Here is a 17,084-nt window from a genome sequence, read left to right on the forward strand (position 1 = left end):
GCAGGCAGGGAAGATGATCTCATTACTGAGCTGGAGAGGGTCTTGGTCAGCCTCAGGAGCACTTCAGATGGAGACATCATTTTGCACGGAAAAGGTTATAATGTGTCCCTATATATGTGGAAAAAAAGGATGAGTGTCTCCTTGTTCTGCCAGTCTGGAGAGTGGTATATAGGAAATAGTTGCACGTTTACGGATAAAGAGGGAAGAATACAAATGTGTCCATGTTGGGGCTCTGGTACTGGGAACAGAGTTGTTTTTTCATTTGTTGAACAATTAATAGGAACACCCATGTAACCTGTGGGTAACACCAAGCTGTACCTGTACATAGAAAATGGCAGGACTTTAGCTCATGGCGTTCTTGAGAAATGCCAGGATGAAGTTTTTCATTCTGGAGGAGGGAGGTCTGCCACGGGCACAGGCAGCTGTGGCTCCGTGCCTGGCCCTTACGGAAGGGCTGGGGGAAGGGCTGAAGGGTGGCAGGCGTTGTGGGCAAGGGGGAGGCACACACGTATCAAGTGGTGGAGTATTCTAAAGAAGGGATGTAATGAGAGTGCCAGAGAGGAGATGATAGGCTTAAACAAAGTAAAAATCCTCTGGTTTTAGCAGGCTCGGGGAGCAGGAGGGTATAAAGCCTTGGGAACAAACGCAAGGAGGAAAAAGTGCAGGCAGGCTGGCAGTTACTGAAAGAAACTGCATTAAAAGTACAATGGCAAACCATCCTTTTGTGGAAGAAAGATGAAAAAAGAACAAGGTATATTGAAAAGGGCCAATAGAGGCTAAAGTAATAAAATGTGGCCTGAATAGCCACCTTTACCTCCAGTTCTGAAGAACTCAGAGGTGAATGAGTAGATCTGTCAAAATATTTTTAATGGAAAAATTGTGATTTATGAGTATTTGTCTTCCATTACTTCTCATTTTTTGAAAAATAAAAGCAAAATTTGGTGGGGGAACACTCAGGTTGTCCCATTTCTATTATTTTGGATTGAAAAGGATGAGGAAAAGTGAACATTGTTTGCGTATTATGTTTTTTAAATACGAGAGAACAAGACTGTAATTTTAAATTACTGTTAAAACTGGAAGAAAGCTTCAGTAGGAAAGGTGAAAGAGAAAGCAGGAGCTGTTACCATTTCTGCTTGTATAATGTGGGCTGACTTTTTTGTCAAGGAAAAAACCAACACAACGTATCTTTCATGTAGGAGAGAACTTGGCTATAGAGAAAAAAATCCCATTTTTCAACTAGCTCTATTCAAACAGAATTTGCAGACCCACAGATTAATTGCATTAATTACACGCTTTCAACCACCTTGCTGTTTCCCATGGCAGCCTGCGGAGAGTGAAACCAGGGCTCTGAACCTGCAAGCTGCATCTTGTGCAAAGTGCCAGCAACGTTAGGTTGATAAACTCACTTGCTCTCTAAGGAGATTTTCTGCCTCTAGTAAATAGCTGGTATTGTCATTACATTTTTCAGAGCATCGTGTGCTGGAAAGTCTTGTTTTTTCTCATGGGGTGCGTTTGCTGTCATTCTTTCCTCCTTCCATGAGGATGGTGTGTTTAGCTGTAAGGACATGTTAGGTGCGCCACGTGTCCCGTTCCTTTCGTGTCTGCCACCACCTGCTTTGCAGACACCCTGAGCACATACTGGCAGCCACCAGACTTTGCTTATGCAGACATTGTATGTGTGTGAAAAATAGGGAATGTTGAGGTGGGAAGAGAGCTCTGGAGGCCATCCATACCAGCCTCTCTGCTCAGGCAGGGCCACCTACATCCAGTTGTCCAGGACTGTGTCCAGGTGTCTTTCGACTGTCTCCAAGGACAGAGGTTGACTGCTCTGTGATACAATGCTGAAGTGTGCCCAGCGTCCCAGTCCAGGGAGCCCTGGAACAGACCGAAACATTTTTAGGGCATTAAATATTCCTAAAGACAGGTTACAAGAGGAATTGTTCAGTTATTTGAGGCTCCTTTGTAAAATACAAGGCATAAAGAAAAGGGACCTGTAAGTAATGTAGTACCACAAAGCTGCAACTGTAAAAGCTTCAGCAGCTGTAAACCATGCCATGCGGTGTCTCTAGCTGTTGGCTGTATTTTCTGGTAGGTTGAGGAGCAGCCTCCCAGTATGGGAGTGTAATTTGTGAGCTCATCTTGTCACCTGCAGTTTGATGGAGGACTTCTGAACGGCTTAAATTCCCCTCTATTCAGCTCACGTTCAGGTAGTTAAAAGATGCATCCTACATATAGCTGCTATTCAGGGGAAGATTCAATGCAAAGAGCTTTCCCGTGAATTGTAATCACATACAGCTAGCTGCACATGGATCTGGGCTTTATTACTGTTAAATTAATTCTTCTCTCAGCTGTCTCTGGGTGCATGTTGCCCTGCATTGATCTTATGGAGTTTGATGGGACTGCATTCCTGAAGACAAGATGAGCAGAAGCGAATTTCCCGATTCTTATTCCTCACACACAGGCTTTGCCACGTGGAATGTGCCTGCAGTTCCTTACTGTTTCACTCTGTCATAAGAATGAACTCTTGTAACTAAGAATGCTTATTTAATGTATTCAGACAAGGGTAGTATTTGACCATGCTTCACTCGTGACCTTTTCAGTATTCTGTATTTTTTTGAGCGGCAACTTTGTCCGGTCCCCAAAGGTTAAGGGGATGTGGTGTGTAAACACAGGACAGTTGGAAAAGCCAAGTAATCAAAGTGCACTTTCATAGCAAAGGTCACAAGCCTATTGTGCAGTGTATTGTTATACACAACATTAATTTCCCAAACTTACAGGCAGAAACTTGATCATGGAAGGCATCTGGATGCCACACATAAAAGTTCTCTCTATAAAGAATAAACACTACAGAGAGACTACTTATGAAACATGATGTTAAGAGCAGTGAACTGGGAGAGTGTGTTGGATGCTATATAAATTATGAGACCAAACTATTTTACAGTTCCCGGGAGGGGATCCTGTCCCTCTGCTCAGCACTGGTGGGGCACAGCTGTGGTGCTGGGTCCAGACATGGGCCCCTCAGTATAAGGCTGACATGGGCTTACTGGAGAGAGTTCAATGAAGGGCCACAAAGGTGAAGGGGCTGGAGCATCTCTCACGAAAGGAGATGCTGAGAGAGCTGGGACTGTTCATCCTGGAGAAGACCAGGCTCAGGGGCATCCCATCCATGTGTGGATAAGATCCCCTAGCGGGGAGGCTGTGAATGTGGTGGAGCTAGGCTCTTCTCAGCAGCGCCCAGCGACAGGACAAGAGGCAATGAGCATATGCTGAAATGCAGGAAATTCCATTTAAACATAGTAAACTCTTTTACTGTGAGCTTGGTCAGACAATGGAGTAGGTTGCCCAGGGATGTTGTGAAGTTTCCAGCCTTGGAGATGTGCAAAGCCCAACAGGTCAGTTGAGCCTTGTGAGGCTAGAAAGGTTTATTACACAGCCATATGTCCTGACAGTGTCCCTGTGTACATGAAATACTGCACTAAAGGTCAACACTGGTTTTGAATGAGTAGCTACATTAATAAGACTGGAAATAAATAATCTTCAATTAATACATTATTTTCCATTAAAATATTCACTTTGTTGTTCAGGTCTGCTAACAGAAAAGCAATATTATTTTGTAGGAACTAAAACCTCTTTCCAGCATACATGGACTATGTTTTTTCCCAAAGTTACTTAACAGGCAGTGTTTTATGGAGTGAACAGCTACTTTGCATTTATAATAATAAAACTAAGAAATCGACTTTGTTCTAAGTAGAAGGATTAATCCTTTCCACTCATCCGTTTGAGGTGTTTTCATGGTTCTGCTTCCTCGTCTTTCTTCCAGCTTATTTCTCGTTGCACGGAGCCACATCAAGAGACCACATTCACCACCTGTATGCTGTGTAGAAAACACTAATCAACATGTAGTTTGAATGTCAAAATTGCTACTGGGGCAACAGAATCAAAGAACTGACTTCTTGTTTCCAGAGAGTGACTGAATACAAATTAAATGAATTAATTTGTGGCAGTGTGGGTGCTAGAGAAGTGTTAAACCTAGTGGTTGCTTGCTGGGACCACAAGATGCAATCTTTCCCAGGGAGGTGATCAGAGCAGGGCTTTGCATGGGGGCAGGTGGCTGTGAGCAGCCTCTCCTCTCTCTGCCGTGCCTGGTCCCCCCTCCCAGCAGCCTGGTCCCCACCAGGCAGGCTGTGAGCCTAGAGGAGTGTGGACACCCCCGCTGAAGGATGCTCACAGAGACAGCGGAGAGGGCTGCTCAAGTGCTTTGGGAGGGAATGTGAAACCGTGTTGGACAAAGCAGCACAGACCTCACTCTCCTGATTTGCCCTGGAATATCGGAGTCCGGTATTTGGAACCATTTTAATTGTATTGACTGGAGAAAATACTGAAATCCCTTCAGCTTTAGAGCAGCCCCAGTAACAGTGTGTTTCACTGTCCTTCAATCTCTCATTAACTCGGTAGTTAGCAATGACATTATTTTAGCATTATACAAACAATCTTTTTGTAACTACTGAAAAGTTAAGCAGAGCCTGGCCAGCTTAGGGCAAGGGAGGTTTTCCTTCTGGTGAATTCAATCATCCAGGAGAGGAAGATGGAGGAAAAGGAGAAAGATGGACCCAGCGGTAGGAGCAGGGGGAAGCAAAGGGAACAGACTGGGGCTGGACAACACATCAGTTTCCCCTGCCTGTTCCCTGAGGAGCAGCTTCCATCTCCCGTGGGCAGAGGTACTTTGTCAGCAAGAAGGGTGTCTTAACTATGGAGGAGGAAGGCTTTACCCTGAAGACTTTCATAAATGTAGGTTAGTCTTCAACATTTTGAGGAGACAATCTTTTAATGACAAAGCTGAATATAACTGCAGTAATTGTCGTGGGGCCAGGGGCTGTCTCTCAGGTGAACTTGAAGACCAAGAACAAATTTGCATCACTTTCAGGAAAGAAAAGTCTTTTCTAACTAACTGAAAGGCCCAGGAGGAGCCTCAGCTGGTCCAAGCTGAAGTCCCTTCCACTTCCCTGGTGACTTCTCTGTTGTCCGACCTTGGAAGCCGAGCATGTGGGATCTCCATCCTTGCGGATGACAGGGTGCTTATCAGAGATCTCCGAAACTAACTTCCAACCCAAGTCCTTCTCTGGTTCTGAGACCACAGCAAAATCAGAGTCACAGAATAATGTGGGTGGGAAGGGTCTGCTGGAGGTCTCTGTTCCAACCTCCTGCTCAGAGCAGGTTGCCTTGCCCAGTCAGGTTTTGAATGTCTCCAAGGACAGAGTTTCCATAACTTTTCTGTTTTTTCTTGAGTCTTGTTAGCATTTGACTAATTTTATTTTAAAAAAGTTTTTCCTTGCCTGTGATGGGAGTTTTCCATGTTCCGGGTTGTACGTATCGCCTCTTCTCCTGTTACCATGCTTCTTCAAAGAGTTTGTCTCCACCTTCTCTAAGGTCTCCCTTTGTTTTCTCTTCTTCAGGCTAAAGGGACATATTTCTTTCAGCATCCCATTGCTGGACTTGTGCTTCAGTGAGTGCCATTCTATGCTTTACCTTTTTTTTTTCCTTCTCAACTGAGGAGGAACAAGTGTCTTTGCTTGGCCATATGTGGACCCAGGCTGGAGCCCAGCTAACCCTGCAGTCTGGCTTGGCTGGTGGCATCAGGCAGGCTGGAAGAGAAAACATTGGTGAGGGATGTGTGTTAGCATGCTGCGAAAGGGCATCACTGGGAGGTGGTTGATACTATTGACTCTACTATCAGTATTACAGCACTGAAGAGTTATTTGGAGCTCATTTTTGTCAGTATTTACAATTTATAATTGTATAAATAATTTATAAATAAATGACTTATAAATAATCATGCTTAGCACTATCAATAACAATGCTGTAACTGTACATATTTTTATGCACTTTCTCTGCTGACACACATTTTCCTGTAAAGAAAGTGGTTTTCATGCAGAATTCTTTTTTTACTTTTTTCTTCTTTTGTGCACGTGTTGAGCTATATCAAGAGCAGGACTGTGAAACAGATAAAAAATTGGCCATATGCTTTCTTTACAGTCTTGCAGTGCCTGGAGCTCTTGCAATCTGGCATGGGCTTCTGAGCAAGTACAAGCAACCCAAAGGCTTTTCCATGCACTGCTGGCTGGAGACAATGTTTCTCAGCCTTCCAGTATGACCAGTGCCTGGGACAAGGACACTACTGGCAAGCAACTCTTCTTCCTCAATGTCTTCTCACCTGGGGATGTTAGCTCTCCAAGAAAGGGGTAACTTTAGCTGCTGCTCTGTAGCTGGGGTGCAGGCAAAGCTGTGCCTGTTCTGATCATGCTTTTCAGCCATGTGCACTTGCACTAGGGGTAACCAGAGGATTTGTGCAATTAGGCAAGTAGTGGTACATTTCTTTGTACCACCTGGGAAAGCAATCAGTCTTTTCCTTCCATGACATTATGTTGCTGCTCTTATTTGAGAGAATGGTGCATTTTAGCAATGCAGCTAACAGTAACATTAGTTTATTTCAATCCTAATGGAAAATTCTTTGGATTACACTGAAGCCTTCTGCCCGTTTATATTGATTCTTAATGAAGGACATTTTAGACTGAAATCTTGTTTTCTTGTTTTATTAAAAAACATTAAAAATATTGCTCATAAAATATATATGGGTTTTTGAACTTTTGCTACTGCTGCAGGGATGGATAAATACTCTTGCATTAATAAAAGCCAAGGAGAGATAAACCAGCAGCTTCCAGCATCTCGATAGCTCAATGTCAGCCAAATCTATTTCTAATCGCTATCAGTTTTTAAGCATTCTCCCCCAAGGTGGAGCTGGTCAACACTGGGTCACTTCTTGTGGCTGGCACTAGGGACCGTGCTGTGGGATGGGATGCCCTTGGTCAAGGACTAGGAGCCCCACTGCAGGGAGTGACAGAGACCACGGCGCAATCAGTACAAAGAATTTGTGAGGAAGGGCTGAGCTGATTTATTCTCCCTGAGTTTGAGATGAAACAGATAAGATACTTCTAAAATTAAAACATGAGAGCAATTACACTGTCATTTTTCCTTTCTACCTTCATTGGAAAGAGGCTTGGAATAAAAATACAACGTTTTCACTAAATCCTGGAGCTACAAGCGCTGTAAAGTTTGGCCAAGGCAAGGGGTTCTTGTATCAATTGTTTTGTCCTACAACCAGACCTGGAGATATCAAACAGGGCCCAGGTCCTTTGCAAGAGGTATAACCAAAGACCTAACGCAGAGGATCAGACCATCACTTGGTACCTGCCCTCAGCTCCTGTGTCATCTCGTGGCGCCTGGTTGCTGTGACACTACCATAAAGCCCAAGGAGTGATTTGTGCCATGGGGTGGCCGTGGCCCAGGGACCACAGGCCCCATGGTATCTGTGGCAGGCTCTGGACACAGCTGCTGTGACTGTAGAGGTTACTCTGTGGTCTTATCCCCCTCCAAAAGGCTGTTGGAAACAGGGCAACAAAATACTGAGATAAGGCAGATGAGGAACAGCAGACACTGCAGCTGTCTCTGGCCCAGAGTTTACATGGCTTTAATGTAAAGAATTTCAGTGTTATCCTCTAGTCTTAATGTTTCCCCTGATGGCAGATGTCATTTTGGTGTGTAAAAAGACTGCCAGGACAACAGCGTGCATAATACACCTTGCTGCCCTGCCTTCCCCCAGCCTGCCTGGGGTGGTTTGATGAACTCAGCAATTATGAATGATTAAGCACAATAACTGGATCATGGCACACAGCACAACATTCAAGATTTTATTTTTTTTAATAATGTGTTTTGAGAACAGCAATATAGTTCAGCTGTTTGGGTCAAATCTGCAGTGCCAGACATCGGCAAATGCTGCCAACCTCTGCCAACCCCAAGGGAAATTTTCAGAGGCACATTATGCATTGTCACTTCCACCCCACCTGCTCCAGTATTGCTCCTGGCACCAGCTTTTGTATATAACTTTATGTCCTTATTTCTGTCTGTGCAAGAGGTTTTGATAATTTGTCTGTTGTTGCACTGAGGTCACTCTTCTAGGGCTCTCTGGTCTCCTCTCCTGCTACCATGTGCCACTTGGTTTTGTTTTCTTGGGTGAGGACTAGATGTTTTTCAGATAAGTATGTATCAACAGAGCAATATGGGCTGCACTAAGATGAGCTGCACAACCACATGGTACTGGGGGAAAGAAGTATTAATGCCTAGATCTGGGTCAACACTTCACACACAAAAATACACTACTGAAATTAAAGATGTGTAAAAACACAGTGAGCAGCTGTATCATTCTGGTTACTATCAACTATGCAATATGCCCAAACCATTGCTTCCTTCAGCACTAAACCTGGTATCAGTCAATTATTTCAATGTTGTCAGGAACTATCAACAACTCTTACAGACATATCTAGCATTATAGTATATAAACTGTGGAGTAAATAAATCAAACAATACGAAGAACTTATAAATATGGTATTTCTAAGGGTTCTTTTTCACACTTTGTAGGCCATTTGTCTGCTCTGCACAGTATTTTTCACAGCCTATTTCCATCTGTTTCACATGGAATTGATAATGTTCTGCACAGTATTTCCTAAAGTCATACACAGCACTGCAGTTAAGTGCCACTCACAATTCACACCTAATATGTGTTGAAAAAAAACAGGAAAACAAAACCTCTTCTCTGATTCTTTTCTAGCCTAGGTATTTTGGGGGTGTTTATTTTTTTCATATTTGGTGCTTGACTTTGTGTGAGATACGTTCTCTACTTTCACCAGTAAAAATACATTCTTTTTTTTTTTTTTTTTTTTTTTTTTTGTGATCGAGAAATAATAGAGTGGAAATAAAATCTACTTGTAACCACAAGCATCATTCACAAAAGCTAGTGAACTATTTTGTATTCAAACTATACTGTAAAAATTATAGGATTTTTCTAGCTAATGCCATGATTCCCTGAGGGGTAGCCAGCTCCTGAGAATTTCTCTCCTCTAGCCATCCCTGGTCAAAGCCTCCTACGTCTTTCATCAGAATTTTGGTGGACTAACAGCTTTAGAATATGCTTAGCCAGGAGTTTTCCAGCGACAGTGCCTTTAAGTAAAAATGTTGCCTTTTGAGATGCTTTTTAAAGTATCTGTTTTAATGGGATTTTTTTTTTTTTGTTATCAGAAAACTGATTATCATTTCACCCAAATTCCAAAATGTTTTAATTCTGAAAAACAGATTTATTTGTATTCTTGGTTTTAAAGTATGCTTGCCTTGTATTCCAGATCTTCTTAGTCCAACTGACTTGCAGAGAGCCCCGCAGCCACAACCCAGTGTATGTGGCCCCTGCAGTGATGCCACACAGTGTCTCCCTTTTGAGGAGCAGCTACCAGGACATTTCACCAGACAAAGGTTCTGTCAGACCTTGTAGACTCTAGCACGTCTTTGCAGAAGGAACACTGATGTTTAGGGAGATCTTTGCAGATTTTTCTGGGTGCAGGTACAAGGCGCAGCAGAGTGGAGCCATCAGCAACTGCCTGCTTGTCAAATGAAGCCCTGTTCAATCCATTTCTGAAACCATTTCAGGTAATCTCATATTCTCACTACTCTAAGGATTAAAGTCCTTTTTTTTTAATCCCCAGCCTATATTTATTCCTGGCCAGTTTGCATCCATTTGTTCTTGGAAAGATGATTTCCTTGTGCAGTACCACACAACATATGGCCGCATCGCTGCAGCCTTTGCAGGTTCCCACATCACACTGTTCACCTTACGCTGTGCTTATACTGCCAAAACTGCCCTTTAGGTTTGGTTTCTGTTTTTTTTTTTTTTACTGCTCATGGTATGGCATATAAGTATATATATATATGCAAGTATATACATGTATATATACATACACATGTGAATACCTCATCTTCACTGTCTGCAGGTCCTTCTGGTGTCAGGGCTCTCTGCAGTGCCCCATTGGGCACCATTCACTTCCTGTGCATGGTTTTTCCTCAAGGTCCACATCACCGATGACCCTGAGCATGGTTATACACAGCAGGGCATTTTTTGCCTTCCTATCATCACTTTCATTCGTCACATTCCCTGGGACCCAGAGGAGCAGTTCTTTAAATCAAAGACACACTTATCACTAACACGAACTGCAGCTAAGGCTGAGGACATCCACCACTATTTTTAGTTCTTTTAGCTTGCTCGGTGCTCTTCTTTCCCCACCCTCTTTATGAAGCAAATGTGGCTACTTACTCTCTTAGAAGAGAGGTCTACAAATGAAAGTGAGCACAGTTATTAACTTACGCCCTATGGTATTTTTACACCTAGGTTTGAGGTTTACACAGTGGAGCTGACTCTCTGCTCCAGGGAGATGAGATAGCTCTTGAGTCAACACTGACAGTGGCAAAAACTGGTATGGGCACTGGTATCTCTGTCTCATGTTATGATTAAAAATATGCATAGGGCCTTCATGCTACAGCTTTCTGAAAATGTTTACTCTGCAAAAGATATAAGCCATCACTTTCCAAAAATAGTTTTAAGATAAGTCTGTGTGTCCAGTTCCAGCTCTGTACTGTCACTATTTCTTCAGCACCAGGATTGACAGTCTTGCTTTGAATGCTAGTTTCAGAAAGGATGGAAAACAATAAAAGCTGCAGCTCCTGCCAGCGTTGAGAACATGGTAGGCTCAAGCATGGTAGGCATGAGGGATCTTTTGAGAGGACAGGCTTAAACAAGCAAAGATGTTTACTTAGCTGTGAAAAAAAGTTAGAAGGAATACTTTAGGAAAACATGGTTGTCTATTAACCAGATATTGCTGATAATCACTTTGATACGCATGGATAAAAAAGATTATGAATAAATGACGGAGGTTTCACATGACAGTACAGCAAAACAGAGGCATTAATAGATCCAGCTCTGTTCACCAAACAGTTAGAGAAGGTCCATGAAAAGCTGTTGAGCATTCAGTGCAATCTCCTTTCAAATCCATGAAAGCTTTAGTCTTCTGCTGTGTCATGGTTAACCTTCCATCTTTTCAACTGCACCACTAAGAGTTTTTTAAAAAAAATCAGGGAAAAACTTTATTCTGAATATAATCCAACTTACTCCACGTGTATGCCATTGTGGCACACAAATTTTCACCCTTGGCAGCCCCTGTCTGGGTAACTTGCTTAACTACTCCCATGGCAAAGTATTGTTTTCCTTATACCTAGTTGAAGTTTCCCCTATACCTAGGTGAAGTTTCCCTTCTTCCAGCTTGTGTCAACTGCATTTTTACCTTTCACAGCATACATCTGACAAGAGTCTGATTCTGTCTTCTCCATAACTACCCTGCAATTGAAGACAGTAGTTGAAGACAGTAAATCCCTCCTTCACCTTCTCTTCTCGTGTCCTATTGTGCGAGGTTATTCCATCCTAGGTATAAGACTGCATTTGTCCTTGTTAACCTTTGAAGGCTTGACACCACTGCCCTGTCACCCTGGCATCTCACTCATCTCCACCCATACTTCCAGGCCATATCTCACCAGCTTTGCTTATAAGCCTGCTATAGGATTGTGGCAAAAGCTTTGCCAACCTCACAGGTAGTGAGAATCCACTGCTCTCCTGTCATCTGCAGAGTCTTTTCACTGTAGGAGGCAAAGTTGGTCAGTTATGATTTGTCTTCATACATCTGTGCTGGATGTGCCCAAGGTCCTCTTTGTACTGCTTCTGCCTAGAAACAGTTCCTAGGAGAATGGCAGAGAAGGGACAAATGTTTCTGCGTAATTCAACAGCCCCCACGAAGCCTGCACGTTCTTCATGGCCTGTTGTGCTGCAGGTATGTTGTTGACTCCAATGGCATGTAAACTTTCTTTACCATTGCTATGCTGACCGATGGGTTTCTGCTCCTGGGATCTTCATTTTGTTCTTCTATTTTAAGTTTACTTCATCTAGGTTTTGCTGAGATTGCAGGCAACACTAAGGTCTTTTGGTGTACTTGGATGCTGCACCAGTGATAAGGAACCCCAGAAGGACCTCCCCAAATCCAATGTGAGGGAAAAAGGTGGCAAATGAGCTTCAGCAGAGATCGATGTATGTAGCTACATCAGCAATAAAATATTTGAAACTGTCTTTGTAAGTTACAAAATCTATTTCAATATATTCTCTTGAATTGGTTATATTACCACACTAAAATAAATGCTTCAGCTGTTTACAGTTTACGAACTACCATGGTGTTGGGTTCTTCTTTGGCACCACACCAGTATATACAACTTTGCCTGTCCTGGGAGGAGGGAACATCCCATTTGCTTTCAAGCTGGCAGCTTGCTCACCTTCTGCTCATCTAAAGAATTCCTTTAAACTACATCATTGTCCTCTTTTCCACGCTGTGCACAAACCCTGGTGCTGGCAGCCTCTTTAAAAGCAACTTAACTCAGTGAAGTATTTGTGGGTTTTGATGGGTTGTTGGGATTTTGGGTTTTATTTTTGTTTTGGTGGGTTTTTTTTATATGCAGAAATGTTCAGTGGTTTGCACTGCTGCTATTCCATGTGGTTCTGCGGACTCCAAATCAAAGCTTGCTGTGCCTTTCATCAGTCGGGTCTGGTTTCCCAGAGTGTGTCTGGCTGGTGTGTGAATATGCATGATGTCCAGGCGATGACAGTCATTCATTATGCTCAGTCTGAAACGGGCGAATGTATAGATTTATTTGCAAACGTACTTTTTGCGGGTGGAGAGACTCTTCAGGGCAACCTCAGAAGTGATGCAAAAACTGGTCACTGTTATTCTTCCATCTGTCAGTTACGTTCTTACATATGGTTGTAATTTGTGAAGTAAAATTCACCATTGACTTCATATGTCTGATTCTTGTGGAATTTAATAACATTTGCTTATATTTTTTTAGCAGAATTTTATTAAATAAGATTTTCAGCCTAATTAAACTATTTCAGGATTTAAGCTTCCTGTCACCCAAAGATAAGTCTGAAGTGTAAAATGAGATAATAGCCATAGAAATACAGAATATATTTATAGAGGTTTTTATAACTTCTGTATTGTTTTAATTTCAATTCTATTTTCTTTTATGATATACTTTAAAGGGGGGGGGAATGCAAACAGAAGTCACTGGGAATTGTGAATCTGATACATCTAATAAAATATTAAACTGCAAGTTGTAAATGTATTACATATGGTGAAGAGTACAGTTAGGGCATGGTCATTCAAATGTCATAAAATGAAAATGTGTCCAGAGAACAACAAACTTTGAATATTATATTAGTTTATTACAGATATAAACTTAACCTCCAGAAAACAGATCTCAAAGAAAACTTAGCTTTTCAGAAAGGTCGTGCCTTTTCCTGAACATAAAGATTCATTGTTGAGAAGGCAAAGAGGGATGCACGTCCTAGCAAAGGCAGGAATGATGATGCAGTGTGGGATTTACTCTTTGTCTTCCTGAAAAACCCCACCAGTATGAGCCTGCAAGAAGTGAATACCTTGGTTAAGCAATGTCAACCCTCATTTTAAAAAAAACTAATATATATATATACAGAATTAGTTGTTGGAAGAGACCAGTTACCTCTTTCAGAGACTGTTTTTGCAGATATTTTCTTCAGTGTCAGAGCTTATTTACAGTCCTCTTCCTTCTCCTTACTTCATCTCTTAGCACCCATTCCTGCCTCCATTTATGTGTCACTGACATATTGCTAGTGCAGAGATTTGTAGACCTATAAAAAGTCCTAAATTGTAAAGAAAAAAAAGTTATTACTTTTTTTTTTTTTTTTTTACATTGGGTTATTTCAGTGATCCAGCTCCAATGTGACCTCACAAACACTTATACCAGTAAAGGAGCCGTGAAATCTGTCATGCAGCTGGAATGGCTGGAAATGTAGGGATTTTCTTAAATGTGTTGTAAACAAACACAGTCTTTGTATTTGTTTCGCATCTCAGTCATGTTCCAGTTCTTATTATTTGTAATAAACTTTGATTGTTCTCTATGTGCTCAAAACAAACAAAACTGTTCTGAGACGTATACTTGCCACTATTCTACATTTTAATGTAAATCTTCTAATATTATCTTTCTGATACCTGTGCTGTGCATACCGCAGCATGGTAACAGCATGGCTCAGTGCCTAAGAAGTCTTCCTAGTATAAACTATTGAAAAGAGGTGAGGAAGATGTAATTAGGTAACTGGCAATGTCAAGGAATTTTTAATTTCTAGCTTAAAAAAAAAAAAAAAGATCACCACATTGAAGAGTCTTAGGAGTTAAAGGCAATGATGTATTCAAAGACAAAGCAAAAACTATTTTGAGAGTTTAGTGCCTTCTCATCATCAGCATGGGCTGGAGAGACAAACGATGAAGCACTTCCAAGGAGTTAGGTGTAATTACCTCTAATAATAATACGAATGAAATACTACTTTGCTTTTGATGATAATGGAAAAAAAAAGCAGTAAAGAGGGGATTAGAGGCACAGTGAGATGCCCAGAGCTGGAGTACACTGAACTGGAAGCTGAACGAGGCTTTTTCTGGTATACAGTTATGGTAGGTCCTTCTACTGGATCCTTGTGGAAAGATTCCCCTGCTGTGCAAAACACCACCACCAGGATGATTGCTGCTTTTCCTGGGTTTTTGGATGAAAGAATCCTGGTGTGAACAGGAGAGTGATCACACACGGTTGGAGCAGTCCTTGCTGTTCCTCCTGAGACAGCCAGTCTGGAATACACCAGGAAAGCCACGTGGGAAATGAACATTACCCCAGCCTCCAGCACCCCATGCCATGAAGGTATCTGAGGCCAAAGATGTGTTTATACATCAAATGACCTCCAACATACTTTTCTTCCACAAGGCTGGCATTAGTTTTTGAGGCGAATGCTGCTTAGAGCATCAGCAACATTTGATGTTCCACAGCTGAGTGGAGTTTGAAGTGGTGTCTCCTTTGCTGCAGGTTGATGCTGTTGCCCACCCTGCTCTGGTCTGAGCTCTGCTCACCATTTACTCCAGATAGCTCAGAATCACCTCCCAAATCAGCTCACCCAGAGATTTAGGTGGAGGGACAAAGCTGTGAGCTCCAGACTGGATGGGGTGCAAGTTGTGCCTTGATGTGCCGGATTTAGCGCCAGAAACATTGACTGGGAGAAGCAAGTTTGCTCACCTAAAGGAGTTTCTCTGGCATATCAGGTAGGAATTTTGAGATTTTGGGGCACCTGTGCTTTTACTGGAATTTTTGCTGAGTCTTGGCCTGAACGTGTAAGAACCCAGTGCGTTCTGTCCAAACTGCATTTTCCCCAAAGAGTTTTTGGATGATAGCCCAAGTGATTTCCCTTTCAAGCACCTGGCAGATCAGAGTGGTCCATTCACAGGAAGGGAAGGGGGTTATTCCTAGCACAAACAAAGCAGCAGTGAGATTTACGGCAGATTCAGTGTTTGTATGACAGTTTGTCTTTGCCTCAAATCTATTCCTTGGATACATATCTTGACATTCTCAGTTTACAGTATTTCTTTGGTTTATGATACTTGCTTGCCTTACCTTCATCTGTGTGTTTCTAAGCCAATCAGGGTACCAGGGCAGGGGGGAATAAGGCAAATCACAGATCCCAGAGATGTGAGTTGTGGTGAAAGGATGGAAGATGTGTGGTTAGAAAAGAGAAAGTGGCAGGAGGGATGATGGCAGTGTGCACTGTGCTGTGGAAATGGAGAGGCAGCTCCATCTTCCCAGTCTGTGTAGCAAGGGGATGCGAATGAGCTGGCAGCAATCTCTTACCTATGGCTGGGAAAGCTGAACACAGGAGCAGGCTCCTGAGGGACGCTGTGAATGCAGTCCTTGTAGGGGAAGACCAGGGGAGACCAGCATACATCGGGGGGGAAGGGGGGGTCATCTGGTCCAGCCCTGGGGCACATGGGTGCTTGCAACACATGCTGATCGCCCTGGCCCCCAGAGGCAGTGAGCTGCCTATCTGTTAGTTCTGCACCGAGAGCACTGAAATGGAGCTCACAAATTATATAGAAGCTGAGGGAGCCTGATCCTTCTCTAGGAAAAGACTTGTATTTGTAACTGTTGGTAAAACATCCAAGTGTGAGACAAGGAAAAAAAAAAGAGAGGAAATTATAACTTTTTTTTTCTTTATATAGATCTTCTTTAAATAACAAAAACAGTTGAAACAGAGAATTGTAATTTGTAAAATTCTTCAGGGGTATCTCCTAAAGCAAATATAATATACAACTGAAATATCCCTCTATACAGATGTTAAAGATACTCTTATTACGTCTAGTTATTTCCCACTCAGTTAATTCAGGATTTTTTTTTACTTCCCATGTGAATTAATTCTCTGACTTCCAGGGATGCCTGTGCAAGTGATCCTGATCAAAATCACAATCTGTTCACTTCGCCAAGACACATCTCCTGAGCCTGCAAGATTCATGCCTCAAACTTCACATCTCAGATTCTATTTTTATCTTTTTTTTTAAGAAAGCATCACTCATCTATTTCATTTATTCATGAAATGGCATCTTCTCCTGTCCTACAGTGCCACAGTTAGTTTCTGTCATGTCAGTTAGCATACACATATCTTTAAAACATTGAATGCTTTCAGTTGGCCAGAAAATGATCTCTCATTATCTTCTGTTAATGGGTTCAAGGGTTTGCACAGGGTGCAGCATCTTTTATTAGCCCAGCTAATGGTGGGAACAAGAAGCAGTCTTGTAAGCCCTCTTCAGGTTGGCAGCACAAGTAGAAAACTCTTCCAGCCATCACCCCTTGCTCACGGTGACAGTGATGCTCTGGGAATCATCACCCCCTCACCTCATCTCCAGCACACCTTTTCACTGCTCTGTTGTGCTATTCAGGGTGTTTCCCAGTTTGTGCTGCTCCTGCTGGTGCCCCCGGGCCTGGGGGGCTGCCCTGGCATGCAGGTGCCCCTCTGTCAGCCCCGGTGAAGGGGGTCCTGTGGTGAGCCCATTGCACAAGGCAGCATCCCGCACTTCCAGCCCTCTCCCAGACAGGCTGTGCATGTCCCCGGGGCAACTGCGTCTGCAGGGACAGACATGCCTAGCCAGCTAGAGAAGAGAATGCTAATCCAGTGCCTCACTCGGCTTTCTGTGCTTTAATGAAAGCAGAATACACTTGTAGGAGACAGTGTTTCACAGGACAAATTTCTTCACACACACACACAC

This window comes from Falco naumanni, chromosome 7 (genome assembly GCF_017639655.2).
Source record: "Falco naumanni isolate bFalNau1 chromosome 7, bFalNau1.pat, whole genome shotgun sequence".
Taxonomy (NCBI): domain Eukaryota; kingdom Metazoa; phylum Chordata; class Aves; order Falconiformes; family Falconidae; genus Falco; species Falco naumanni.